Genomic DNA, 25,878 nt, shown 5'->3' with positions numbered 1-25,878 from the left:
AGATGAAAGGCCACTCTCTTTCAATCATATGCAAAACCAGGGAAGTGCCACAGAGCAAACAGCTTTGCCCAAAATTCAGATTGCACCCAGAAGTTCACCAACCATTAGTCATTGCTGTAAATCAGCATGACTAATCAGCTCAGCTCCACATGCCAATGACACTGATGGATTTTCAGCAGCCCCAGGACCCATCCAACAGGGCCAGGGCAGCTCTGGTGAACTGCACAGCAAGTGCAGGGTCATGGTGGAGAAGCCTCCCCACAAAATCCTCAGCAAGTCTTGCTTTAAGCCAGGCTTGAAGGTGTCCTGTGACCAACACAGCCAATTTTCCACTTTCATACCTGGCCAGTGGCAGGAGCCATGCCAGCTGTCAAATTGGATGGGAATGAAAGAGCAAAATGGAGAACACCACAACCTGGCTTTGCATCTTAGAAATCAGCTTGTGTTAGATACAGAGAGAAATGGGACTACATTTTAGACATGTTCTTTCTTCAGGTGAACTAATTCACCAGACTATATCTCAAAGTATCTTCATAACACCAATATATGGGTATATTCAAAGGAAAACTCTTACAGAAAGCCTAACAGCTAATTTTGCATGATTCCTTCATTACAAGTTCTTACACAGCTTCTCTATTATCTCAGGCTCTCAAGCAGCTTTTCAGACACACAATATCTGTACAACATGTAAACTTACTTATGTTCACTTTACAAGCAGGTAAATCAAGACCTGATATCTTGGAAATAAAATCTGGGAGAAGCAACAGAGCAGACACAATACCCCAGGCTGGGTTCATCCTGGATTCTCTCTCCAGAAAGCCTGGACTGAATACACTCAAGGTTTTCACTCTTTTAGCTCAGCCACGAGAGCAAAGCACACCCTTCCATCAATCTGGAACTCTTGGGTAACCCCTCTGCTTGTCAGACTAGAAGCAGTAACAGAAAGACAGAGGGAGATGGTAAAATTAAGACAGTCATGACTATTTCACAGAACTTTCATGCTTCGGTGCTGTTCCATCAGCCACCCAAGGGAAAACATGATTTTGGGCATGTTTTGGACTGGAAATTCATCATGCCTGAAATTCAGCACTTTGGAATGAGCTGTATCAGCTCACTAGCCCAGGGGTCTTTTTCCCTTTTTTCTGTCTTTATTTTATTGTTTTTTCTCAGCTGGGAAATATCCCAGCTAATTAATGAGTTGAAATAGTCACTAATGGATTCAGTGAAGGCAAAAATTAATGCAAGAGAAGTGCTGGGACCATAGAACCATGAGTGAAGGCAGGGTGGGGAAACCTGAAGAGGACCCTTCCATTTAAGAGCAGCTAAATACTCAGCAGTTAACTGAGCAGAGGAGCTCCACACACCTTATTCAATACAGTGCAACCTGAATATCATTGCTGTCTGTGCAACACTCTGCAGCTGCCTGGCACAGCCTAAGCTAGATGCCTGAATTGCAGCATTCAGTGTGAATGTCTGAAAACAGTCTGATGGCTCATGGACCATTTCTGTTGTGAATTTAAAGCAATTGTAATGTCTGAGGCAGTTTCTTCAATGTCCATAACTGAATTCAAATTAAAAGCAACAACCAAGAGACATGAGCCTAACTATCTCTGCCTGAGGCAGAAGAATTGATATATTAACTGAAGGATAAGGTGGAACACATTGTACCTCAGGAAATGCATTTGCTCCAAAACACATTAAGACTGTCAACAATTTGGCTTGGATGTTCACAGCATGGAACACCAAAAAAAAAATCATTACTCTGCCACAGTATGCAATAAAACCAGGCTTCAACACAGACAGTAATGCTCCAGAGAGAAAAAATACATGGACAGCAAATCAAAGAAAAAGATTGGAATCATAAGGGATTAAATTTTGTGGTTGATTTGGTGTGACCAGTTCCAATTAGATGCCAAGGTTCCTTCTGGCATGTGAAAGCAGAGTTTAATCCTGCTGCCCATAATCCCCATGTCTGCATCTCCTCTGCACTCACCCAGCACGTGAGCACCAGGGCTGCCTCCTGCACACCCTGCCCACCTCAGGGAGCCCTTCCAGCAGCCCAGGCATTGCTGCTGCAGAGCCACAACAGAACATTGTGGACAGGAGTTCTGCTGGAAAGGCAGTGCTGGGCTTGGGCAAGCAAAATAAACCCAGCACTGCAAACTGGGACTTTGCTGCATCTTTTCACTCACCAAAACACCTACAGAAAATAATTATTTAGTGTTCCAGGACTTGCTTGTTTTACTTATACCAACAATAAAGAAAGAAAAATCAAGGCCTGGACAAAAATGCAGCGCATTTTCTATGCAGGAGAATAAAATTTGCTGCTTGGTCACAAAAGGACAGACTGGCTGGTGTTGGAAGGGACCTCTGGAGTTTATCTGGTCCAGCCCCCCTGCCCAGGCTGGTTCACATAGAGCAGGTGTCACAGGAATGCATCCTGGCAGGTTTGGGTCTCTCAGAAGGAGACTGAGACTCTGCCATCTCTCTGGGCAGCCTGCTCCAGGCTCTGTCACCCTCACAGAACTTTTCCTGCTGCTCTGATGGATCTCCCTGTGCTTCAGTTTGAGCCCATTGCCCTTGTCCTGGCCCTGGGCACCACTGGAAGGTGCCTGATTGGGTTCTTGTAGACAGAGCTTAAAGAAGTCAAGGGAAAATTGATTGCTGCTACTGAGGGGTGGAGTTCACCACAAGCGAGAACAGAAACAACTTTGGATATTTAAATTACACCTTTTTATTGCTGCATCCAACCTATTATGTTAAAAAAAAATCACCAAAAATGGCTGATGGGGTTTTTTACCTGCGGCAGATGATATTTTTGGGGGTAAGTGAAGTGTTTTTTGTAGAGGTTTTGAAGAAACTAAAAAAATCATTGAAGCCGAACCAAAGCAGAGCCATCAACTATGAAAATAGTTTCCTCCCCTCTGTCAAGCCAAATAGTTTGTTTGAAAGTCCAAATTCTCAGTCTAAAAGTATCAAATAGTGCTTGGAACCAGAAGCTGAGGTTCATGCTGCACTGGAAATTTGCTGTGCCCTGTGCAAGCACTGGGTCTGTTCCTGCATGGTTTGACTGCCTCACTGTGAGCTGGAAGCAGAACAATCTGGTGGGTGTGATGTTTTTCACTTCTCTACACTTCCACTCCTTGGAAGCTTATCTTGCCTTATCTTCCTTCTACTTACTCCTTTAGTGACCTTGGAAAATAGAGATAGAGATCACAGAAGCAGAATCCTGAAAGGATTATTGCTTTTATTAGCCTACCATTGGGAAGCTGATTAAAAGCACATATCCTTTCACAGACTACCCTGCCATTAGCACTTTCAGCTCTCTTAAAAAGGTCACTGAGCAGGATATTAAACACAATCTTAAGTACTGAGCACTCTTTATTCCAGTACAGGTGTTGCCATAGCAAATGTTGTAGGAAGTTGTCTGTCCCCAGTTCAGGAGCCCTATCTTAATTCCTACACAACACAACAATGGCAACAAGGATTTTGATAAGAAAACCTCACTGGCCTGATAGCAAGGCAAAGAATTGTGGTGGGTGATGGATAGTTACATAAATACTGCTATTTTATCTGCACAATTCCAGCCAAATCTCTGCTCTGTGATGGCCCCTGAGCCACAGTGACAATATGCTTGACCTGGTCTGGGACCATCAGCAATCCAAAGCCAAAATCCCTGTGTGAAATCCCTGCAGATATCACCTCACACCTTCACAATGCCAACCCAAGGCCATTGTAGAAGGTTTGAAGACAGGGCCTTTCCTGCCTTCCCATTATAAGAGCAAGCTGCTTCCTAATGGCATTTCTCCTGAAGCGATCAGCTGCTTTGGCATCAGGCAGGACCTCCTGCTGTCTCCTGCTACCATGCAGAATGGCAGGGCATGAACTCAGAGAGTCTCTTAAACCCAGCAAGAGGTTAGACAGGGAGAATAATGCTCTCCATGCTGTTCAAAGTACCAGTTATAAAATCAGTGTATTTAAGAATAGATTGCAAGCAGCCATCTCCATAAGCACCTAAGTCCTTTTGTGTGGCCACACATCTTCTTTAATCCAGTAGCTTTTATTCCATACCTGGTCTAAACAGCAACAGATCTGCTGGAGCAGCAGGGCTCTGTGGTGTTCAACTGAGGAAGAGAGCACATTGCCAGATGGACAGAAATAACTCACAGGAGCAGAAGCTTTTTCTTTTTTGGCTGACATTAATCCATTGCTGCTCTTAGGGAAGAATCCCCCACAAGTTTTCAGAGAATTGAGTCATTCATGCTTGGAATGGCTGTGGTGAGGGGTGGCTGCTCTGCTGCTGCAGGGTGGGCACAGGAGGGGAGGGGAGGGAGCCCTGCTTGCTGACAGCTCTTGTGCAATGCAGATCACCCATCTCCCTGCAGCCATTTGTGGGTGTCAGGAGAAGCCAAGAATAAAATAAACCAGGAAAAGCCTCTGGAAAGGTCTGCTAGGCAGAGAGCTGAAAGCAACATCTCTCAAGGTACAGCAAGCACACCCTGGCTTCAGCTCAAAACACAGCCTGAGGTGACCTGTGCTATGTGATCACAGGTGATAATCACACACTGCACTCAAAATTACTGATTGACCTGCCCAGGAAGTGCAAAAATCGGCCCAGAAAAGTGGACATTAGAAAAAAATCCTTACATTCCTGTCCATATGGGATAGATTCGTGTTCCTAAGCTTAAGAAAATAGGTAGGTGCCCCCTCCTGCTCGTTACAGGGAGTTGTGAAGCAAATTGCAGCATTTAAGATCCTGCTTACCCACAAGCCAGATAAATTAGAATTTCTTTCTTTTTTTTCTTTTTAACAGCTTGTCTCAAGCTACAACAATGTGAATCTCCAGCAGAGAAAGCAGGTCAGCACTGGCTGCCATCCAGAAGGAGAGATGGTCAATTAAAAGAAAGAAGCCAATTAAGAGGCAACTGGGCACTCCTAGTTAGGAAGACATTAGGGAGAAAAGAAAGCAGATAAGGAACATGATTCTCTGGGAACACCCAGTCTCCCCAGCAGAGGCTGGAGCAAACCTGGGCATGTGGATGAAATTCTTTCGTGTCCTTACCTGCAAACTGAGGAAGCATGCTATGATCAGATACTAGAAATTCAAAATAAAATCAAAATCCAAGCAACAGCACTGTGGTTTTGTCAGCTTTAAGCTTCTGGTTTTTCTTGTTAACAAGATCAAGAAATTTCTTTGCCAGAGAAAGCTCTAATTCTGTAAACTTACAAAAGTTTGTAAAAGACAGGATTACTGATTAATTCCTGATTAATGCTGGAGCTTTAGGGCAGTATAGCAGCTAAATTAATACTTAAACTGTACATGGAGGATTGGAAACCAACTGTGAACACTCTTGAGTCTCCTGCAAAGCAAGCTTGCTCTCAAGGTCTTCAGAATAAGCATTATAGTCCTGGGTTTGGTCCCATGCACTCTAAGCACAGTGAAATTGTGGCCATAAAAAACCACTAAGAACAAGGTTAGAAGGAAGCCCAAGCAATAAAAGGTCAGGTCACATGAAAAGTTGGCCTTCACTTTGTTGCAACTGAATTTTTGCAAAAAGAAAAAGTTGCAATCCCTTTCAAAAGAAAATGTAAGATGTAACCTAACCCACATCCACTGCCAAATCAAAGCTCAATAATGTTAAATATACCTTTTTATATTGCCCAAAAACCTGAATATACTGGATCTGTTGAAGTGTCCAATACCAGCTAGAATCAAGAACAGCAGAAGGTAAATTTGGATGAAAAGTCTCTTCTGGAATGTACCAGATAAGGCTTCTTCAATATCATAAAAATATATGGAGAAGAAGCTTTTAATTCAATCAGCATTAAAGAGTTTCAATTAATTCCAGAGGGGGAACAAAAAAACAAGCCCATCTCTGCTCAGCATAAAAAGCAACAGTCTTTGTAATGGGGCAGAAGGACTCACCCTTTTCTCTCATTTTCAGAAATAAAGCCCTGTAAACACTGGGCCTGCTATCAGTCTGTACCTTCCTGATGCTCTGAATGCCTTGGTGCAGTAACAGCAAAGCCACTGCCCTGCCCTGCTCAGATGAGGCCCACAACCTGCTGGGACCTGGCCTCAGAGCAAATCAGGAACAGGACATGGCCTCTCTCACCATGGGCCTGTTTGGAATTTGAAGAAATTACCTTTTTATTTTAAATGACAAAAACGATCATCCTAAATCTGTATTGAAACCCACAAATGGTTCTTAATAGAATAACATGCTGATTAAGTCATCAACCAAAACCCTCTGGTGCTGGTAGCAGCAAGACACCAGCTGTTTCTGAGAGCAACTGTGTGTGTCAAGGGCAAAAAGTGGCAAGGTTTCAGTTCACATCCAGCTACCTGACCGTGCTGTGCTTTCCTGCACAAGAGGACAGAGCACAGCTCACTTGGTCAGAACCTGGGTTTGATCCCTGTGGGCCCATTCACTGAAGGGCTGCTCTCAGATATCCTTGGAGTCCCTTCCAACTCAGAATATTCTGTATTTCAAATGTGGAATCAGCAGGAATGTTCCTACCCAAAGTGCACAGAAGGAAAGGAACCTCTGCCTTTCAATTAATTATTTAAATCACTTGATGCAACCCTTATGTTCACAATCTGCAGCTACACTGAGAAACATAAGCAGTCCAAAACCTCTAAGGACCTTAATCATTACAGAATCTGCAGAGGGAACTTGTTGACAACTGCAGCAGTCATTTAAATCTGCTGGCACTTTTGGAAACAAATAGCTCTGTATAAAATCCAGCTGGAGCTGGCTTCTCCTCCCTGGTCTCTGAAGTGACAGCAGGACATCCCCACCTCCACCCACCAGGTGCTCAGCAGGGCAGGCAGTGAATCCTGGACACCAGCACATGGAGCACACGGGGGTTTTCTCTCCTGAGAAAAGCACAAAGCAATTCTTCTGCAGCTGTCACTGAGAAATGCTTCCCCCAGAAACAGCTTGTGTTGTTCTTCACAGTGTTTTTACTGCTGGACAGCAACCATGGGTTTTTCGTGGAAATCGTTTCCCTCTCCAGAAGCACAATTCTTCACTGTTAAAATCCACAAGTTTGGTGATGTTAAAGCTTTCTGTCTCCCCTCCAGGCAGTTATTTTATTGTTAATTTTTAGTCAAAGCCTAACCAATCATTTCCACCCAGTAGAGGAGGATGTGCTGCAGCAGTCTGAGACTTCACAGATCTCCAATCACCAGTGAGACATGCCTGGAGTCTTGACCTTGTGTGCAGACCTTGTCTTTCTGCTCAAGTGCTGCTCAAAACATCCTTCAAATAACTACTGATTTTATAGTATGTAAACTTCAAAACACTTCTCTGAATTTTAAGGGAGAAGGATAGAACAACAAAAATCAAGAGGATGAAAGACAAGACCATGCAAAGGAGATAAACAATTTTGCTATATTTTTTTTAGGTTAAGTGTACAGAGCTTTTATGAAGCTAGTGAAATCTTCTAGATGAGCCTTTAGGGCACATCAATTTAGAATTATTTTCTTTCTGCTCTCTCCTCACTAACATTGCTCAAAAACAGTGCTGAAAATAGTTGCCAGCAATGTAATTGAGCCTGTGAGAGGCACCATAAAGGCTTCTGTGCCTCAAGGCACATCACTTCTGCTCCTCCTTTTATTTTTCCATGTATTTAATTGAACTTGGCAGTAACCTTTACCACATGAAACCAAGATGGCAAAACAGTGGATTTGATCTGTGTGCTGAGTCTGGACTGCCTTGCTGTGAGCTGCTGGGGGAAGTGGTGCCTGGAGATTCCTGGGTTTGAAATGGAGACATTACCTGTGTCTCCTGTTACCTGTCCCCCTGTCCCCACTTGGTGGGAAATCTAGCCCCACATCTTGTCCATGTAGCAGCCAACAGCAAAAAAAGCCAGGATAGCAAACCTCTGCAGGAATGACAGACAATGTCACTGCCTAAATGACATGTAACTGTTGACAGGGAGCAGTGAATATCTCACTAGCACAGGGAGAGGAACCTGATCCTTTACCCTAATCCTTTACCCTTTCAAATTATTACAAACCACGGGCAATCCAAATAAAAGCAAAACTATAAACTATACATCCAAAACCTTGCATGAACCTTCTATCTACAGACCAATCTCCCCTTCACTTTATTTTATGCTGTGTTTCACCCCAAACTTTATGTTTGCCAGAAAGATTTTTCAAAATGGAAGCAGAATTTTTTTGTGTTTGTCTGAACTCCAGCACTGCAGGACATCCTTCCTGGCTGGAAGGTACAGAAACAACTCTGCTAAATGTGCTCAGGACCACAAATATCTTCCCATTTGCACAGAGAATAAGGAAAACCTCTAAGATAAGGGCCTGAAATCTGAGATTAGATAAAAGTTCTAAGACTCACCACACATATTTAATTAGCAGAACATGGTGTACAACCTAAGAGAGTGCTAACCTTCTGTGTTTGGGTGAGAATGGCCTGAACTGGCACAGCTGGAGGGCAGGGGAGGACACCAGTGCCATCCCATCCCAGAGACCCCTGGAGCCTGGGGTGTGCATTGTGTGGCAAACACCCCCAAACTGCCCCTTCCTCCCCTTTGTACAGGAGAGCAGAGATCAGGGAGGATGGGCAGGGCTGGGAGGGCAGCAGTGTCTTCCTCAATTCCCAATGGCTCCACTGCACTGGTCAGCAGCTCAGTGTCCAGCTCTGCAGCACCAATCTTAAATCAAAAACCATTTCTAATGCACAGGATCATAGAAGTTGGTTCTGTGTATTAGAAATTTCAGGACCAAAAACCAAAACCAACTTGGTCCTGAAGTTGCAGAGAAGAAAAAATTCTGGCATTAATGGAAGGACATAATCAGTATTATTGTCATAAAATGTCTCTAGTTACTGCACTGGCAATTTTTCCAAATGGGTTAGCTTAGAGACTGGCCTCTTGCACTGATTACTAAATTATTTTCTTTACAAAGGTCTAAGTGGCTCTGTTTTCCAGATGAATAGCCTGAAGCCACTTGGTTCAGAGCTTCAGTCCCCTGAGATTCATCTTGGACAGTAAAGAAATGAGACAGATGAGCACTAAACTACTCTGTGCACAAATCCAGCAGTGGCTTGGCTGATGAGAACACTTTGTGTAAAGTACCACTGAATTTAAAATAAAGACAGAGGTGAACTGAGCCGAGTTAAAAGTTAGAATTAGTCAGAAGCAGTATTTGATAACAAAGCATTTTCAACCAAATAAAGCTTCCTGAAGAGAATTTTGGCTTCACCACATCTCACTTCATCTGGGAGAGCTGCCTTGCCAGGCAAATTAGGAGCGGTGTGCTGGAGCTGGCACTTTCCCAGCCCAGCCCCTGCCAGAACTCTGGAGTGCCCTGTTCCCCTTGCCTGCCCCAAGGAGCAGCAGTTTCTTCACCTGAACACACAGTCCTACACTGGCCCAGCTCCAGCTGAGCAGCACTTACTTTGTCCTGGAAGGAGAGCACCTGTGCTCAGGGAGGGGAGCTCTCCTGCACATCTGGTGGGTGGGGAGCAGCTGGCAGGGACGGGAGCAGCAGAGGCCGAGGATCGCACAGAGCCACGGAGACACAGCTCCCCTCCACGAGGAGCAGGACGTGGCAGCACAGCAGGAACAGCGAATTCAGCCCCTCTGAGCTGCTCCAGAGCAGGTTTGGTGATGAGCTGGGCAGGTGTGTGGCTCAGGGCTGTCCCAGCAGGAATTCAGTGGGCTCTTCCCAAAGCACTCAGAGCCTGGCGTGGCACGGGGCTGAGCTGCTCACCAGGGAGGAGACTCACACATGCCAGGGAGACCTCTGGGGAAAAGAGATGGAGAGAGAGATGAATGAAAAACAATGCTTATCCTTGAGATTTAAATGTCTGTGGCTTTTCTAGAGTATGTTTGAAACGTCCCAATTAAATTAGTCCATTAGACAAAATCCCATTAATTGGACAGCTTGGTCAGCTGTGGCTTACTCAGAATTTGTTCTGGTTTTAGTATTTTATCATTAAACATAGTTCTGATTAATTTAAACCTCACAACACCAAGGAAAAATTGCCCATAATTAACAAATCCAAGGGTAAGCAGCTTTCATCACACAAACACCAACAAGAGCTCACACCACACTCCCCACTCTACTTCACTTGTTTATTTAATCTGGTTTATCACTGAATTTCTTCTCTGGGTTCCACTGATGCAAACTTGCACTGGTTTGAAGGGTTCCTCTGCAAACACAACAAACCAGCTCCATACAGGAAGGTTTAATCTGTCACCAGAGCTTTTCAGCAATCAGATCCCTAAGCATTTAGCTTTGTTAATTAAAGTAGCACATCTGAAGAATTAGCAGAAGGGAATACACTGGCATATTCCTGTGCAATAGGGAGAATTTATACCTTCAGCAGTCACCAGCGGACTGAAAAAAGCCAGTAGAGCATGGCACATAATGTTGCAGCACCTCTGAGCTAGAAAGACAAGTAATATGAGTCATTTAAAAACCAGAAACATTCAAAAGATCATTAAAAAGCTAGTAAACCTCACAAAATCAAATAAATACATTAATCAATTAAAACCTCTATGAAGCATCCTAATTGAATTTTGCTGTAGTACTGTCACATGGCTTTGGAAGCTGCCCTTCAGTAATCCAATCAAAACCTGGCATGTCCCCATTCCTACTTACTCTCCCTGATTGGTGAAATATCAGAAGGAAATAAAAAACAAGGTGGAGGGATTCAGGAAAAAGAAATACTAGCATTTCAATTTTGTCATGTTTTTCTTATTTATGAATCTTAAACTCATTTCTCCAAGACAGTGGATGGCATCCTTTTGCAAGAATGAGTTGTGGCCAGGAGCCCCTACAGGTATCATGGAACACAGCATCACAGGCAAGGGGAATCATGCAGCACAGGAGCCCAGGCCAGGGACAAGCCTGACACTCTGGGGAACTGCACAGCTCGTGCTCCAAAACATCTCTGCTGCACAGCCCAAGGAAACAAAATGGCAAAAACTCTCCTGTGCACCCCACAGCTCCCACAGAGCCCAGAGCTGGGGCAGCCCCAGGGAAGGCTCCATGCAGAGGCTGGGCAGGAACCCAAGGAAGCCAAAATCTCTTCCCAGGAGTCTCCTGTGGTATCTAGCACAGCACAGAAGGGATAAAGGAGAGGGGGAAGGAGCAGCAAAAGCAGCAGCAGCAGCACAGGGAAGGCCAGGGGCAGATGTGCATTGGCTGCAGCAGTGCCTGCCCCAAAGCAGCCCCAAAGCAGGGCCAGCAGAGGAGCAAGAGCTTAGGAGAGGCACTGACATCAGTAAGCAAAGCAAATGGGAAAATTACTGATGTAACTGATGCCAGCTAACCCACAGACCCACTGTCTTATCAATATACCAAATACCAGCCCATCAGTGCTCTCCAAAGGGAGAGGAACACAAGCAGGAGGCACAGAAGATGGGCATCCTGTGTTTGTGTACAAGGGGGTCCTGGGATGGACCACCCACTGCAGGTTCCTCCCTCTGCATCACTGTCTGCTTGCAAGCACCACAAAATTTCTGTCTTTAAAAAGTCCTTTTTGCAACAGAAGTGACTCTGAACTGGTAACTCTGCTTTACCAGGCCACCCAATATGATGTAATTTATCCTGCACACAGATGACAAACCCCAGTGAAGACTTTGCTGTGCTACAGTCTGAGGCCCAAGGCCCTCCTGCTGGTGACCCTCCAGCAGTGACAGCTGCTGGGATGAGCCCATGAGCAGAGGAGAGAAAGCAGCAGCTGCTCTGAGCCCTGCAGGAGTGAGAAACGCCCAGCCCCACCACTGCACAGTGCCTCCTCCTTTATCTTTTGTAAAATAACCTCTCAGGAAAGCAATTTCCAAAGTGACTGCTGCTGCTGGTGACACACAGCTAGGTGAAAGAGAGAATTTACAGTGATTAGAATAGATCAGATTTATGGACCAACAGGACAGGCCATGCGTGAAGCAGGGAACGAATGTAATGAGGCCAAGAAAAAATTAAACACATGCTCTATTCCAACCTAAACAGCAGTGTACAATTAGACAGGAAACACAATCTAAAACAATTCACATCATGCTTCATAGCAGTATAAAGAGAAAGCAGAAAAGGTCTTGCAGCTCTTCAGACTTCACAATACAGAGAACAAACCAAGGGAAGACTGCTGAAACATCTGTATGGAATGCACAAAGAGACTGTCAATCTCAGGAGCACTTTTTGCCACACTGGAAAATGTGAGACACTGCCAAATAGGCTTCCAGAAGGTTCAAACTCAGTCCTGAAAGATTTCATAGATACTGTGTTATTTAGGCAACATGAGCTTTTTTGCAAAACTAAACCTACAAGTTACATTAAATCACCCTGAAGCTTGCAGGACCTGGAGGCCTTTAGGCATGTGACAGATAAATGCAATAGAAAAGCTGTTTCTCAAAATGAAAGGGAATAAAACAGGCCTAGAGGAGAACAGGAGTGAGAAGCCAAGAGTTTGAACTGGTCCTTGAAAAAGCTTTGGTGGTCTGATAGTGGGGCCATAGTGCAGAAAATGCTGTGCCAGAGAATGTTCTGGTTACCAAATACTGCTGGGGGGAACATCTGAATAATCCATTTACATATAGAGATACCCTTAACACTGTGAACATGTTCTTTGTGCAAGGTTTATCTCTACTCTGAAAACATTTACATACATGCTTAACTTTATATGTGTTGACTGGTGAAACCAACTGGGATAACCATGGGCTTCAATTTAACCTGTTTAGCATCATAAAATGCAAGGGGATCAGCAGGTTGGTGTGGTTTTATCTTTTTATTGGTTCACTGTATATTTTTTGCAGTTGTACTTGGTGCAACAGGAAGAACTGCAACTCCCAGAAAGCTTAGAGAAAATGCAAGATTTTAAAATACTATCAGATGCAACGAAACTTTTCTTTACTGGAGAGCACTCATTTTTAAAGGCCCTCTGTAGATACTTTATTAAAGTATTTCCTTAATCACAGCAACTTCTTAGCTGTATTCCTGACCAGCTTCTTTATTTGCCTCAGAAGTAAAATTATCATTCAGATATTAACAGTTTTGCTGTTCAAAGCCTAATCTATTTTGAACACTTAAGCAAAGTCAATAAATATTTAAATTAAATATAATATGCACTTGCTTAGTGATTTTAATTAAGAATTAAGTTGCTGTTCCCTTGAAAAATGTGTTTAAAGCCAGTGCAATAGAATAATGTTAGAGCATTTAAGACTCTGTACCATTATAAATATATTTTTCAGTATATTGCAAGCTGAGTTTAGCACTGTAGTCGATGCTGCTACAAATTACTCAGATTTATCTTTAAAAAAAAATTACAAAAAACTTGAATACTTGACTAAATTTTGAACTTCTTAGACTGAGGCACAGAAGAGTGTTTTACTCAATTTTTCTCCCCATTTTTATTTCTATTTTGAGTTCAGTTCATTCAGGATTCCCTCCCTGAGCCCTCTGGGTGACACAAAGGAGTCTCATGGAGATTTATATGGCTTTAGGAAGAAAAGTCACCTGTGCTGGCTTCACACAACTCTTTTCAAACAAGGTGTTACAATCCTATTTAAGACAAAAACTTATTCCTTGCACGAGCGTTAGTCAGCTGCAAGTTTTTTCTCTTGTAGTCCACAAACAAGTAAAAATATTTCTTCTATTTGTTCCAGTCTCTGAAAGTATGCCTGCATAGACTGCAGTTGCATTTTTATCCCAACATGGACACTGTATTGAATGATTTTTCTTTGTTTTAAGGGACAGAGTTTGATGTGGGGGGGACAGGCTGTGTCTGCCCTTTACTCCAGAACTGAGAACCAACAAAGAGAACCCAAAAAACAAAACAAACAAACAAACAAAACCACAAAACAAAAAAAAAAAAAAACAAAGCCCAACTAAACAAAACAAAAAAAGAAATAAGAAAATAAACGTTTAAACCCAGTTTCAGTAATTCTGAATGTTACTAACTGAAGCAGCAAAAGAGAATTGGTATTTTGCAGAGTACAGCTTTCAGTTTTCCTTTGAGCAGCTTTGTGGCATGTAAAAGATAATAAGAAGATAGCTCTGTACCTCTGGAGGCCTGATTTAAAACATCTGTAATTCACAACCAGCAGCCACTCTCTGATCTAGAAATAAACTGCCCAGCAAAAAACCCCAACTCAGCACCCCACAGCAGAGCACCACACTCACACAATCACAAGAGGGCAGAGGATTAACTCTCTTTTTGATCTTTTGATGAGAAAGAGCAGTTTTGACACAAAACTGTGTTTTCTCCAGTGGACACCAAACAACTCAGCACAGTCCAAGAGAGGATTTTCAAAACTGCCATCCATCTGACTTTAATCTGCTCTACCAATTCAGCTGGTGACATCCAGAGCCCCAAGCACGAGCACAGTGCTCCTTCACTGCTAAAGAGCCAGCACAGACAATATAGGATATTTAAGTATTTTAGAACACTCTTAGGAAAGAAAATTAAGCAGAGCCAGAAAAAGCCAGCAATAATATTTTCCACCACAGCAGAATTTTCATTTCAGGGAAGTTTGGCACTGGGTGCATGGGAGCAGGGTCTCTGCCAGCAGGCTGGGGTACAGCAAACACATCAAACCCACAGCAATTCCCCATGGCTGCAGCTTTGCCCTCTGCCATTCTCCTTTTTCCTGCAGCCCTTTGCACAGAGAATGAGACAAATGCCAGCACCACCTTTCACTCTGTCCCTCAGACACCTCTCTTCTGGCTTCATTCCCAATTAGCATTCCTGTTTTATACCCAGTATATCACTCGGAATAATTTTAGTGCAGTCAAACCGTTCCTCCCCAAATGAGAGGAAGGTTAATGACACTTCCTGTGACTGTCACTGTATGATTTGCATAAGAGAGGGAGAGGATTTTAAATAACAGGAGGCAGCCTCTCCTGGAATGTCCCTTCTTCATCACTGACCTTCAGGTGCACTGCCCACGTTTGACAAACCTGGAGGTGCTTTCTGCCCTCTTGTACCCTGAGCAAACAGAGAAGGAGCCCAAATATCCTAAGTGAGATCCTTGTCTGTAACAGAGCAAAAACTGTGCCTTGAAAATGGAGCCCAAGCAGCCTGGGAGTGTCTCTTCCCTGGGAAGGGACCCTGCTGCTCTGTGGCCAGGAAAGCTGACAGCAGTGTCAGGGCCCTGCTTCACCTCCCAGACAACGCACGGGGAGCCCAACTTATGTATCCAAAGACAGAAACCATTGGAGGGACACAGTGCAAACAGGAGGGATGATCTGAATAGGAGCTTGACCTAGGAGCCACTGACTGAAGCCAAAATATCTCCATTTAAGTAACTGTTGTTAATCCTATTGTATAATTCCTGTTACCTGTTAATCTTTCCCCAAAGAAAAAAGCTTATTCTGATTGCCTGGTAAAAGTTGCTACTGGTTGTGGCATTACAGTAACTTCAAATATTTTATGCTAATAGCACATCATGTTAGCAACTATACTTTTTTCCTATTTTTCTACATTTCTTGTTGCTTAGATAATTAATTTTTTACCTCCAACTTATGTCAAACTGCTTTTGAATCAAAGTTAGAATTCAATTCACAATGCAGAAAAAAGTATTTTAATAGGTGCAGTGGCTACAAAAGAAACCATTGAGTTTACATTTAAAAAAGAGTCAGCAGTGAAGAAAATTCTCTACAGTTAGTGACTTGAGGCAATTGTGGCTAATCATATTATGATCAAAAGATTAGAAAAGGCCTCACCTCATCTTTATCTAAGAAAGGATTGATGATAGCTGCTGTTTTTTTATGAACTACAGTGGTTTGCAATTAAGCACATAATTTGTGTGTTTAGCCAAAGAATTCCCTGGGCTGTAGCTTTCTTTACATGTTAATAGGAAACATCTTAGGCTTAAATATTTGGTTTATCTGAACTTGAGATATTGTAATGGGTTTAAAACTTAATATAGAAATTATGCAATGCCACTTTAATTCTGAAGGGGTGTATTTCAAACATTTTTATACAAGGTTTAAGTTAAAAAGACAAAACCAACCAAAACAAAACCACCAACAAGCCTCCCCCCCTCCCCCAAGACTTCACATTCCCAGAGATGGAACTGATGTGAAGGATGCCATCAACAAGAAAGGTCAGCTTCAAAACTTAATTCTCATCAGAAGCAAAGCAGATGGGGCAGGAAATGTAGTCCAGCACCCCCACATAAGCAGTTCACAGGAGCAAAGGGGTCTTATCCAAAATAGGAGGCAGTGCCTGGGCTGAGCAGGATGTCAGGTACATCATCTCACTCATCACAAGGCTCAAACACCCACCCTTCAGTCTCTGCTTCTCACTGGATCCCACTGGCCCCACGGAGTGGGAAATCTCTCTGTGTGCTGTTTGTGATGGAGAATTTGTCATGTCACTTTTACATCACAAACAGAAGCCCTGCTGGTCCCAAGAGAGCCCAGATGCTCAGCCCGATCCATCCCCACACCAGGCTGTCCTTCCCCCCAGCACAGCACAGCCCCTGCTCAGGGCTGAGCTGCCCAAACACCCAAACTCCCCCTGGCACTGGGCTGAGCTGCCCAAACACCCAAACTCCCCCTGGCACTGGGCTGAGCTGCCCAAACACCCAAACACCCCCTGGCACAGGGCTGAGCTGCCCAAACACCCCCTGGCACAGGGTTGAGCTGCCCAAACACCCAAACCCCCCTGGCACAGGGCTGAGCTGCCCAAACACCCAAACCCCACTGGGACAGGGCTGAGCTGCCCAAACATCCAAACATCCCCTGGCACAGGGCTGAGCTGCCCAAACTCCCCACTGGGCTCCCCCTGTGCCCAGCCCAGCCCTGCCCCAAATCTGGGCTGGGACCTCATTCCCAGTGCCATGGCCATGGGGCAGGCAGCTGCAGTTCTGCAAAGCCTGGCTCAAGCTCTGGCTTTACTTCAAACAGGAATCAATTCAGGGAAGCCCTCAAAGATCCCTTTTGCCTTTAGCAACACTTGGAGCACAAATCTCTGCGTTTTGTCTTGGTGCCAGGCTTTGTACTCACTTTGTGTCACCATGAAGGGCTGCCAAAAGGGAAGGAGGAGGAACTGGGGTCCATTAGCCAGACTTTACTTTTTCATGATCTTCCCAGAAGTGGCTGCCTGTGCTGCTCTGATGCATCTGTGCAGTTCTCACCCAAGGCACTGAAAGCTCAGCTGCAGCTCTGCAGTATCTGCAGCTTTTCATCCTGGGTGACAGCAGCACAGGCAGCAAAAAGAGAGCTGGTCCTCCAGAAAGGATGAGCTCAGTGTCACCTCCCTGTCCCCATGGGATGGCACACCCTGGCCCAGCTGCAGACATCCCATGAGCTGCTGGTTCTGAATGTATGGCAAATGGAGGAAGTGGCATTTCTATCAGCAGGAAACATTTGGGTCCAAGTTAAGACAACCATTCAGGAATGACCAAGTGTGCTTACCCAAGGGGTCATAGCAAGTGAATTTTGTCACCTAAAATTCAATGAGTCATTCCTACCAAAAGATCTCTGCTTTATTCTGCCCCTTCGGGGGGACTCACCAAAATAATCTTAGTGCTCACAAGGAGGTGAAGAAACACACACCAGGGCCAATGTTACAGCCACTGCCTTCACAAAATGCCTATTTAATGTTTAATGGCTGGGAGGTTACACTTTGCACTGTCAGCTTTGAGACCACCCTACCAAGGATGGGAAAAGTGCAGCTTATTTAAATTAGTTATTTATCTTTCAAAAAGACTCAGGGAAGGAGAACACTGAGCAATACCAATTAATAATATCTGAGTCACTGGGCTGGCTTGATTTTAGACATTAAGGGGTTCTCTGTGGATTTTCCCATTTATTAGTATTTTAAATTTTTTTAGATTAGAACATTATTTTTATAACTACAGTTGGGAAATAAATATCTTAAGAGGGTTTTTTTTCCTTTTAATGCAGGGTTACAAAGTGATTTACAGTGAAAATTATGAAGACTTAATATTTGAGTTTCCTCTGGAACATACTGTTCCTGCAAGGTCAGTACCATTGAACAGTATTTAAAACTCATGGAAATACATGTCTTGTGGGGCAGCCAAAATGCTGCAGTCCCTAATGACCTGTGCCACAGGAATAAGAATCAAGCAGCTGCAGCTTCCAGCAAAGTGTTGGTCACCAATTTGGGAACTAAAAACCCTCCTAAACTGATTATAGCCAAGATTTGCAGGGACAGCACAAAGGGCACCTCTTCCCCTGATAGGAGTCATTAACTTCTATATGATTTGCTTTCTATGTTTTAAGATCACCCAAACACTTTTGCATTAATTTCATTAACACAAGTAAGGGATAAACGCAATTTTTTAAAAAAATCACATTAATTTTACATTTCCCAATCACCTTCTAATGAATAATTTTACATGCAGACAGTGCCCACTCTGTGGAATAGGCCCCTCAAAGGCAGGATTTGACAGCCACAACCCAGCACTTTAGAAAGTGATCACACCAGTCCCTATGCCTGCATTCAGCCCAAAATACCACATTTATTTAAAGGTTTGCATCGTTTCAGAAGGCTGCACAACGTCTCACAGATAAGCAGCACTGCAGAGGAAACAAAGGCAGGGAAAGGGCAGGCACTGGGGACAAGGACTGGCTGCACAAGACATCCATCATGGCATAACAAGCACTGCATTCTTGGCAGGTTTATCGCTGCAAAAAAAGGAATTAAGAGCAGCCTGAAGAGCCACAGCACATGGGAGCTGCCTAAAGCTCCAACTTCACACCTGGATTTACTGAGGTTGTAAATACCACGTCACGAGTCTCACAAAACTCACACCCTGTCATCAAACAGCCAAGTGAAAATTCAAATTTTTGTAATATTGGGGGCAGGAGGAGGGGATTATTCCCCAATAACTGAAAATAGTGTGATGTTAAATAAATAAAACTTACTGAAGTAGTTAAAAGAATCATGAAATCACTCAATGTAAAGGCGCTGAGTCAAGTTTTTTTGAGTGTGTGCCAAGACTGCATTGCTCAGAAAACAGATGAACTCTTTAGAAAAGATCCATCATAACTCTTCTGAAAATAATTTTTATTTCAATTTACTTGACAAACTTCCCAGGAGGGACAGTTGGGAATCACACATCCAATGCCATGCTGTGGAGCTGTGTACCTAATGCCTGATCCAAATCCCTAATGGACATCAATTATTATATAAGATGAATTAAACATGAAGATTATTTATTTCCATAGCACATTTTAAGTATGTACTTGTATGTGATGAAAATTTTATTGTTTGTGCTTGGGAAATAAAAGGGGCAGGATGCCTAGCATTAAAACGAATTTTCTAATTGAACTTTAATGAGCCTTGTCAAATCTCTTGATGCAGCTTTCTCACTTCTAAGGATCACTTGGTCCTTATCTAAAGAGTGAGCCTGCATTAGCTTTTAAAGGCAGCAGGGCTGTGCACGTTGAGCCTTAGCTTTAACCTCAGGCAAAATATTTTTCTTTTAAAAATTAGCCAAATGGAATTAGCTAGTGGAATTATTTTAGATAATTTATGTAATTTATTTACATGATTTGATTTATGAGGGAAAACACTAAGGAAAAAGAATGAATTTAAAAACAAACAAACAAACAAAACCCAAAAACAACCAGCCAAAACTCTGCTAGTTGTTGGCAGATTAAAAGCAACAGCAAATTCTACATTTCAGAAGTTTTCCCCAAATTTCCCCTTGAAAACAAGAAAATTTTTCTGTCTTTTGAAAAAGAGATCCCATTTTGACCACTTTGCTATGACCAAGATCACTGCAAATGCCTCAGAACCATCAGCACATTTATGCTTTCACACTGCCAGGAAACTTACCCAAGTTTGTAAATTTTTTTTCATGCAAACATTCAAAAAGCAAAGAAACATTTTATATGATTCAAGTAGAAAACAGTTCCAGGGAAAGTGAAGTCCCGGAGGACAGAGTGGCTCTGTTCCTTTGCATCTCTCTGGGCTGCAGCAGGTCCCAAAGCACCACAGAGGGGGCCCAAAAATAGACCCAATTTTTAACAATAAAACACACATGACTTCCCAGCCTCACACACCCCTTGGAAACATTTTCTTTCTCTTCATGTCAACCTTTTCCTCTTATACACAGCTCTTCAAGGAGGTTTTTATAGCCACTGCAGCTGGTATTGGAGATCTGCAATGCCAGCTCCAGCTACAGCAGGGCAATGAATTATTCCTGTCAGTCCACATCACAGACTCAGGAACTCAGATTGCTGTCACTGTCAGTAGTGCTAAAATTCATGAACATAGTTTATGAGTAACCCTTAGTTCAATTTAATTACCTTACACCAAACCAACTAGCAAAACCCATGGCTTCAATCCAGAAAACAGAGTATTATCCATCAAAGTGTAACAGCACTCCTAATCTGAGGGGGGGCAACCACTTACTCTCATGCCTTTGTGCTATCAAAGGCTTCTGTCATTCAAAAGACATTTTCAATTATGATGCATTCCTATTCTTTTAAAAAAAGGCACCCCAAAGAAATAGAAAATCCTCATTTAATTACATCCCTACCCTTACGAGCCCACTGCTGCTTTGTAAGACTAAAAATTTCCTAGATGTTAAATAGGAATATCATTCCAAAGGAAAAATAATGTCAAGGATAAAACTTTGTTCCTGAAGAAAGCTAGAACTTCACTTGGTATTTTAAAGACTTCATTAACAAAACCCTCTGTGGGTATCTACAAATGTTAAATTAAGATCAAGACCTTAAACAGTTTGTCAAACAGATGAGCACATCAAAGCATTTCAAAAAGGAAGAACCTGAGACTTGAAAAGCTGTCAAGAGAGCGGAAGTGAGAAGAAATAAAGGCTAATGAAGTAACTGCAATGCCTGAAGAAATGTCTGGAATAGGTTTTCCTCTACATTATCATTTTAGAGCACTAAAAATGAGGCTGAATTCATTTTATGATCCTGAATTCACTTCATCACATTCAATATTTTATTACATGGAGATGCATCTTTCTATAAAGACCCATTCCCCCCTTTCTTAATCTCTTTATAACTGAAAGATCTCTTTTGCTGTTATTTCGAAGTTATTTGTCACGTTGGGAAATAGAGGAGAAAATATTGCATCCATTCCTGCACAGCTGCTGGAAGGTGCCACAGTCCTGGTGAAATCCTTGGGCCAGAGATGGGAGGAAAATAGTCCATTGACTGTGGGTAATTAAATTTAATTTGTGCAAATAAATCTCTACAAAGATCCAGAACAAATAAATCAAACTTTTCTTCATCAATAACCTCAGGCCCAAGGAAAGCCACAGCACCTTCATGGTGCAACATCTTCAGGCTTGAGGCTTTAATGTGGGGAAAAAAGCACCTGCTCAGGCATTCAGCATGGTGCAGCTCTGTATGTGCACCTCTCATCCCCAGCAAAGGCAGGTGTATGAAAAAGGCCATTTATTGGCTGTCTGCTGTTGATGGTAAAGAATTTTTTGTTACAAGGAAGCCAAGTTAACCACTGATGCCAACTCTAAAGATGCAGAGCTGTGAAGTCATCATTGTATCTCCTCTATGAGCTCATAAATAAATGGGTATAAGCTGTTAAACTACTTGTATTAAGTTTTCAAATAATATTTTTGTACACATCATGATTTTTAAAGGAAGTCCATTTTTATCTTGTGTAATACACACTAGGTCTGCGTTCTGCCTGCTAATTATTTCAGAGTCACAAGCTTTGCATCCCACATGGAAAGAGCTAAATCTTCTGTGAGAGCTGGAATTAATCGTTCTGACTTGGAAAAATCTATTCTCAATCCTGCCTCCTTGTATTCATTGCAGTGTTTTCCCCCAACACAACCTGAATTTTAAGTGTACTTGGTGTGACACTCCTGGAAGATGATGTTTGCCTATTTTATTGAGTGTAACACTTCCCAAAATATGATGGGGTTCGATGGATGATTATTTGAAAGCCCTACTCGTAGGATAAAAGCTAAGCCAACAAAGCAATGCATTTCATTGAGCACACTCATTCATATTTTCTGGAAAAATCCCTTCGCCCAGGATTTTGCTCCTGGGAAGCTGAGAAGCCTCAGAGAAAAAGAAAAACAATAATTATCTGATTTGCTTCTCCTGTGTTTTGCTGCTTTGGAATGTGTTTGGAGATTGTTTACCCACAGCTGGTTGTTTCATTGCTTTCAAGTGGATTGTTTTGACTCATTGGCCAACCAGTGCCAAGCTGTGTTGGGACTCTGGAAGGAGTCACAAGTTTTCATTATTATCTTTTTAGCATTCTGTAAGTATCCTCTCTGTATTCTTTAGCATAGTTTAGTACTCTTTAATATAATATAGTATCAAAAATAATAAATTAGCCTTCTGAGAACATGGAGTCAGGTTCATCATTCCTCCCTGCCACAGGGAACCCCACAAATACAATACACACTCCAGCTTGGAACAGCTGGAGAGGCACCTGGAAGTGCTCATTGGTACAGCAGGGGATGGCCATGGGCAGACCATGGGCAGACCATGAAAGGACCATGGGCAGACCATGAAAGGACCATGAAAGGACCATGGTTCCTGTCAGCAAAGGAGGCTGCAAACCCCCAGAGCCAGGCAGGAAACCTCCTGGAGGCCAGGGAGCCTTGGCCACGTTTCCTGCTCTGCAGGCTCAGGGTCACCACCACAATTTCCTTGCTGGATTTGCCAGCCTATGGCCCCAGGAAGGAAAGTCCCTGCATCCCAGAAGACAAATTTTCATGGGCCAAATCCACTTCTTCAGGTTCTGAAGCCTCAACCTCGTGAGGATCAGAGAATGCAGTGCTCACTTTTTATAAATAAATATTGTCCAGGATGAAGACAATTCCTTTGCCACCAATGGGAATTCATCATCACAGAGTCCTGCACAGTCACCTCCCCAGTGCCTGCAAGGTTTCACAAAGACACCCACACCTGTTTTCAGGGGCAAACTGATAGATAAAATACCCTTGACATCATCTTCCCTGCAGAGGAGCACAGGCAGGGATCCCAATTACCCCAGAGTGTATTTTTTATCTTAATGCTTAGCAAAGCATAAAGCAAACACACACTATCAGAAGCAAAATGCAACCACAGACCAGTGTTGATGCCTCTTGGAAATTATGTGATAAGCTGCCTGCAAGCTCATTATAACCCAGCTTCCAAAATATATTAGAAATTTTCAAAGCCAGAAAAGATGAATAATCAAGGAAATTTTAAAATGTCATTTACTGAGGGAATAGCATTATGAAACAATTTTTGCTGCTGCTACAAACTGACTTCAGACACAGAATTTATTAACCACTGATAAATGTCAATCACAGTTTACCTCCCCAAACAAAGAAAATATTTTGTGTTCACCCTATGCCCCTTAGCTGGCTCACTAATGTTCTACTTAAAGCTAGGAATAAAAAGAATAATGGGATTCAAAATACAGTATTGTTTCTAAAGCTTAATAAAAGGAAAGTCACCGAGTGCAAACATGAGTAATTACTTGTACTCAGAAGAAAATTACTCAGGCAGTTCCCCAGTTTAAAGCACTCAGAGAAAAAAAAAAGTTATGCTAGGGCCTGTTTATATAATTGAGCTGGTTTTGAGTGCATCACTAAATAAATAACTTCTTCAAACAAGAAAACAGGACCCATGCTGTATGCATGCAGCTACCACTCATTGCTTTCACCTGTATTTTACTGCATTTTTTACAGTAATAGTTACTGTAAAATATTTCCATTTTTTATTTAAAAATTATATCTTTCTCTAGATGTACCAGAAAGGTTTTCAGTTACCAGTTTGCAGAGTTTCATTGAGGTTAACAATATCAAAGAAACCTCTCTTACAGTACCCTGAGGAAAAAACTTCTTAGTAAGAAGCCTCAGATAGCAGTAAAACAATTATTTGTTTAAAATTACACCATATTGCCATAGGTGAGAAATAGCAGGTGAGAACCTTCTTGAGAAAAGACACAGGAATGTCACCAGTTGTCTTTCACTGAAGTGGGAATTCTGCCAACAGCCATATTGAACATTGCCTTTGGGGACAAGGCTGTGTGACAGGGTGGTGGCTGTGATCACTTCCCCCAGGAGCTCAGCGTGTGCTGCTCTCATTGTCCCCACCTCAGGGAGGGATGAGGCCAACACAGCACAGATTTGAGATGGATCCTGGTTGGCGATGGACCCAAATCACCCAGATTTGGATGATCCAGGGGGGTTATTTGCCCTGCACACGGGGGCATTCTGGAGCCAGCATCATCTGCAGGGGCTCAGCATTTCTTTACACACACAACTTCTGATAATGACATTTCTCCCTGCTGCCAGGCACTGCAGGAACCACAGCTGGGAGTATTTGGTATTTCTTCACTAGTACAGGTCATCTCCTGCTGCACAGTTCTGGAGCCTGGTCTCATGGGAGAAAATTCTCTCATTTTCCCCTTTAATCCTTTGGTTATTTTTCTCTTTTCCCAGCCTCACCCAGCAAGATGAATCAGACACCCTCCCAGATGCATCTTACAATGCCACAAAGGCATCCCAAAATGTTTGAGCTCAGTGTTTGCCTGTCTCAGGAAAACCTCAGCTATCACAGAGCCATAAACCAGCTCTGACCCTAAAAACCTCTTGGGTGCTACCACAGGGCTCATGATCAATGCCCTGTGACCTCTGAGGGAATCCCATCCAGCCTCCTTGGTTTGAGGGTTGGTTCAAACTGCAGCCATGCCAGAATCACCAAAGAGCCCCAAAAACTGTTTATAGCACAAACAGCCACTGCAGAGAAGCTGAGTGATAGCACCCACATAGTTATAGTTGAAGGAAGAAATAGATCTTCCCTGCAAACCCGAGCCAGGAGGGCTCTGCAGAACATGTCAAGCTCCACTGATGGAGATGGGTCGGGCACAGATGAAGTAACTGATAAAGCAAATAGCTGCAAAATGGATGTGAAGGTCCCATACACCCACACATGAAATACCACCCTGCAAATGAAGCTGTTTATTATCTCCCAGAATGCTCAAGGAAGTTAAAATGCTGGGAAATGTGATTTATTTTAAACCACAACAACCAAAAGAGCTCTCGCAGAAGGGAAAATATTCATGGTTCTAAGCATATCTACTCCAAGATTTCTGCTATTTTCAGGACCCCTTGTGTGCACAGTGAAAAAATAAATAATTTCCAAAGTCACTTTGCATGGCACTACATGTAAACCAGGGCAGTTCAGATGCCTTAGTAAAATCTGCTCTTTATGCTGGGCATTACGTTTGTCTCTGCTGTGAATTTGGTAGGCTGGCACATGAATTCCCTCCCTTGATCTCAGATTTTGTTGTGTTCCTACCTCCTTGCTGCTATTTGTCCCACTACTAGAGTTTAATTCACCAGTACACTGCCAACTGCACACCTACACTCAACAACTCCCAAAACAAAGGAATTTTGAGTTACAGGTGAGCAGGGAAAATGTCCTTTTGCAATCAGTCTCTCTCTCTGAAGTCCCTGCAAGTTATTCTGTTGATTTATGTGGCACCAAAGCAAACAGCCACATCAGATGCTGAGATGATCTTACTGTTCTTGGAGAGATGACAGCAGTCATTTCTGTTATCTATTTATTCATACTCTTCAAAATGAAGGGCTGTGTTTTAACACAGGTACATTCTCACTAGGAAGTCTGTGTTATGAATGAATTAATATTTACATTTTCTCAGGCCTGGTATATAGAAATCAGTCATTAGCTATTCCTCCTCAGTGCATTTACCCTATTCTGAATTCACACTGGTTGATAGTACCTAACTTCTACACAAACAGGCAGGTTTTCAATTTCTACTGGTGTAACATAAGGCATGTTTAATTTCTATTGGTGTAATATCAAAATGTTTTGCTCCACCTATTTCAGGGCTGGGTTCCAGTGCACTGGTGTGGTGAGACCAAGAGCATTTCATGTGAGCAGTGCTGTGCTCCCAGAGCATCCTG

The 25,878-nt window shown here is 42.9% G+C and overlaps 1 protein-coding gene across 3 annotated transcripts in view; it reads right to left on the bottom strand.

Moving 5' to 3' along the window:
• HTR2C (5-hydroxytryptamine receptor 2C) overlaps positions 1-25,878 on the bottom strand; it is a 218,306-nt gene that overhangs the window by 66,823 nt on the left and 125,605 nt on the right. For 2 of the 3 annotated variants that reach the window (XM_077186141.1, XM_077186139.1), the window contains exon 2: positions 9,425-9,772. The exons of the other annotated variant lie outside the window; for it this stretch is intronic. The gene's annotated coding sequence lies outside the window, so the exon portion shown is untranslated. The remainder of the gene's footprint in view (positions 1-9,424; positions 9,773-25,878) is intronic. 3 annotated transcript variants of the gene reach the window in all.

The sequence above is a fragment of the Agelaius phoeniceus genome, chromosome 14 (genome assembly GCF_051311805.1).
Source record: "Agelaius phoeniceus isolate bAgePho1 chromosome 14, bAgePho1.hap1, whole genome shotgun sequence".
Taxonomy (NCBI): domain Eukaryota; kingdom Metazoa; phylum Chordata; class Aves; order Passeriformes; family Icteridae; genus Agelaius; species Agelaius phoeniceus.
The sequence above is the reverse complement of the archived record's forward strand: the minus strand, read 5'-3'. Positions and strand labels throughout refer to the sequence as shown.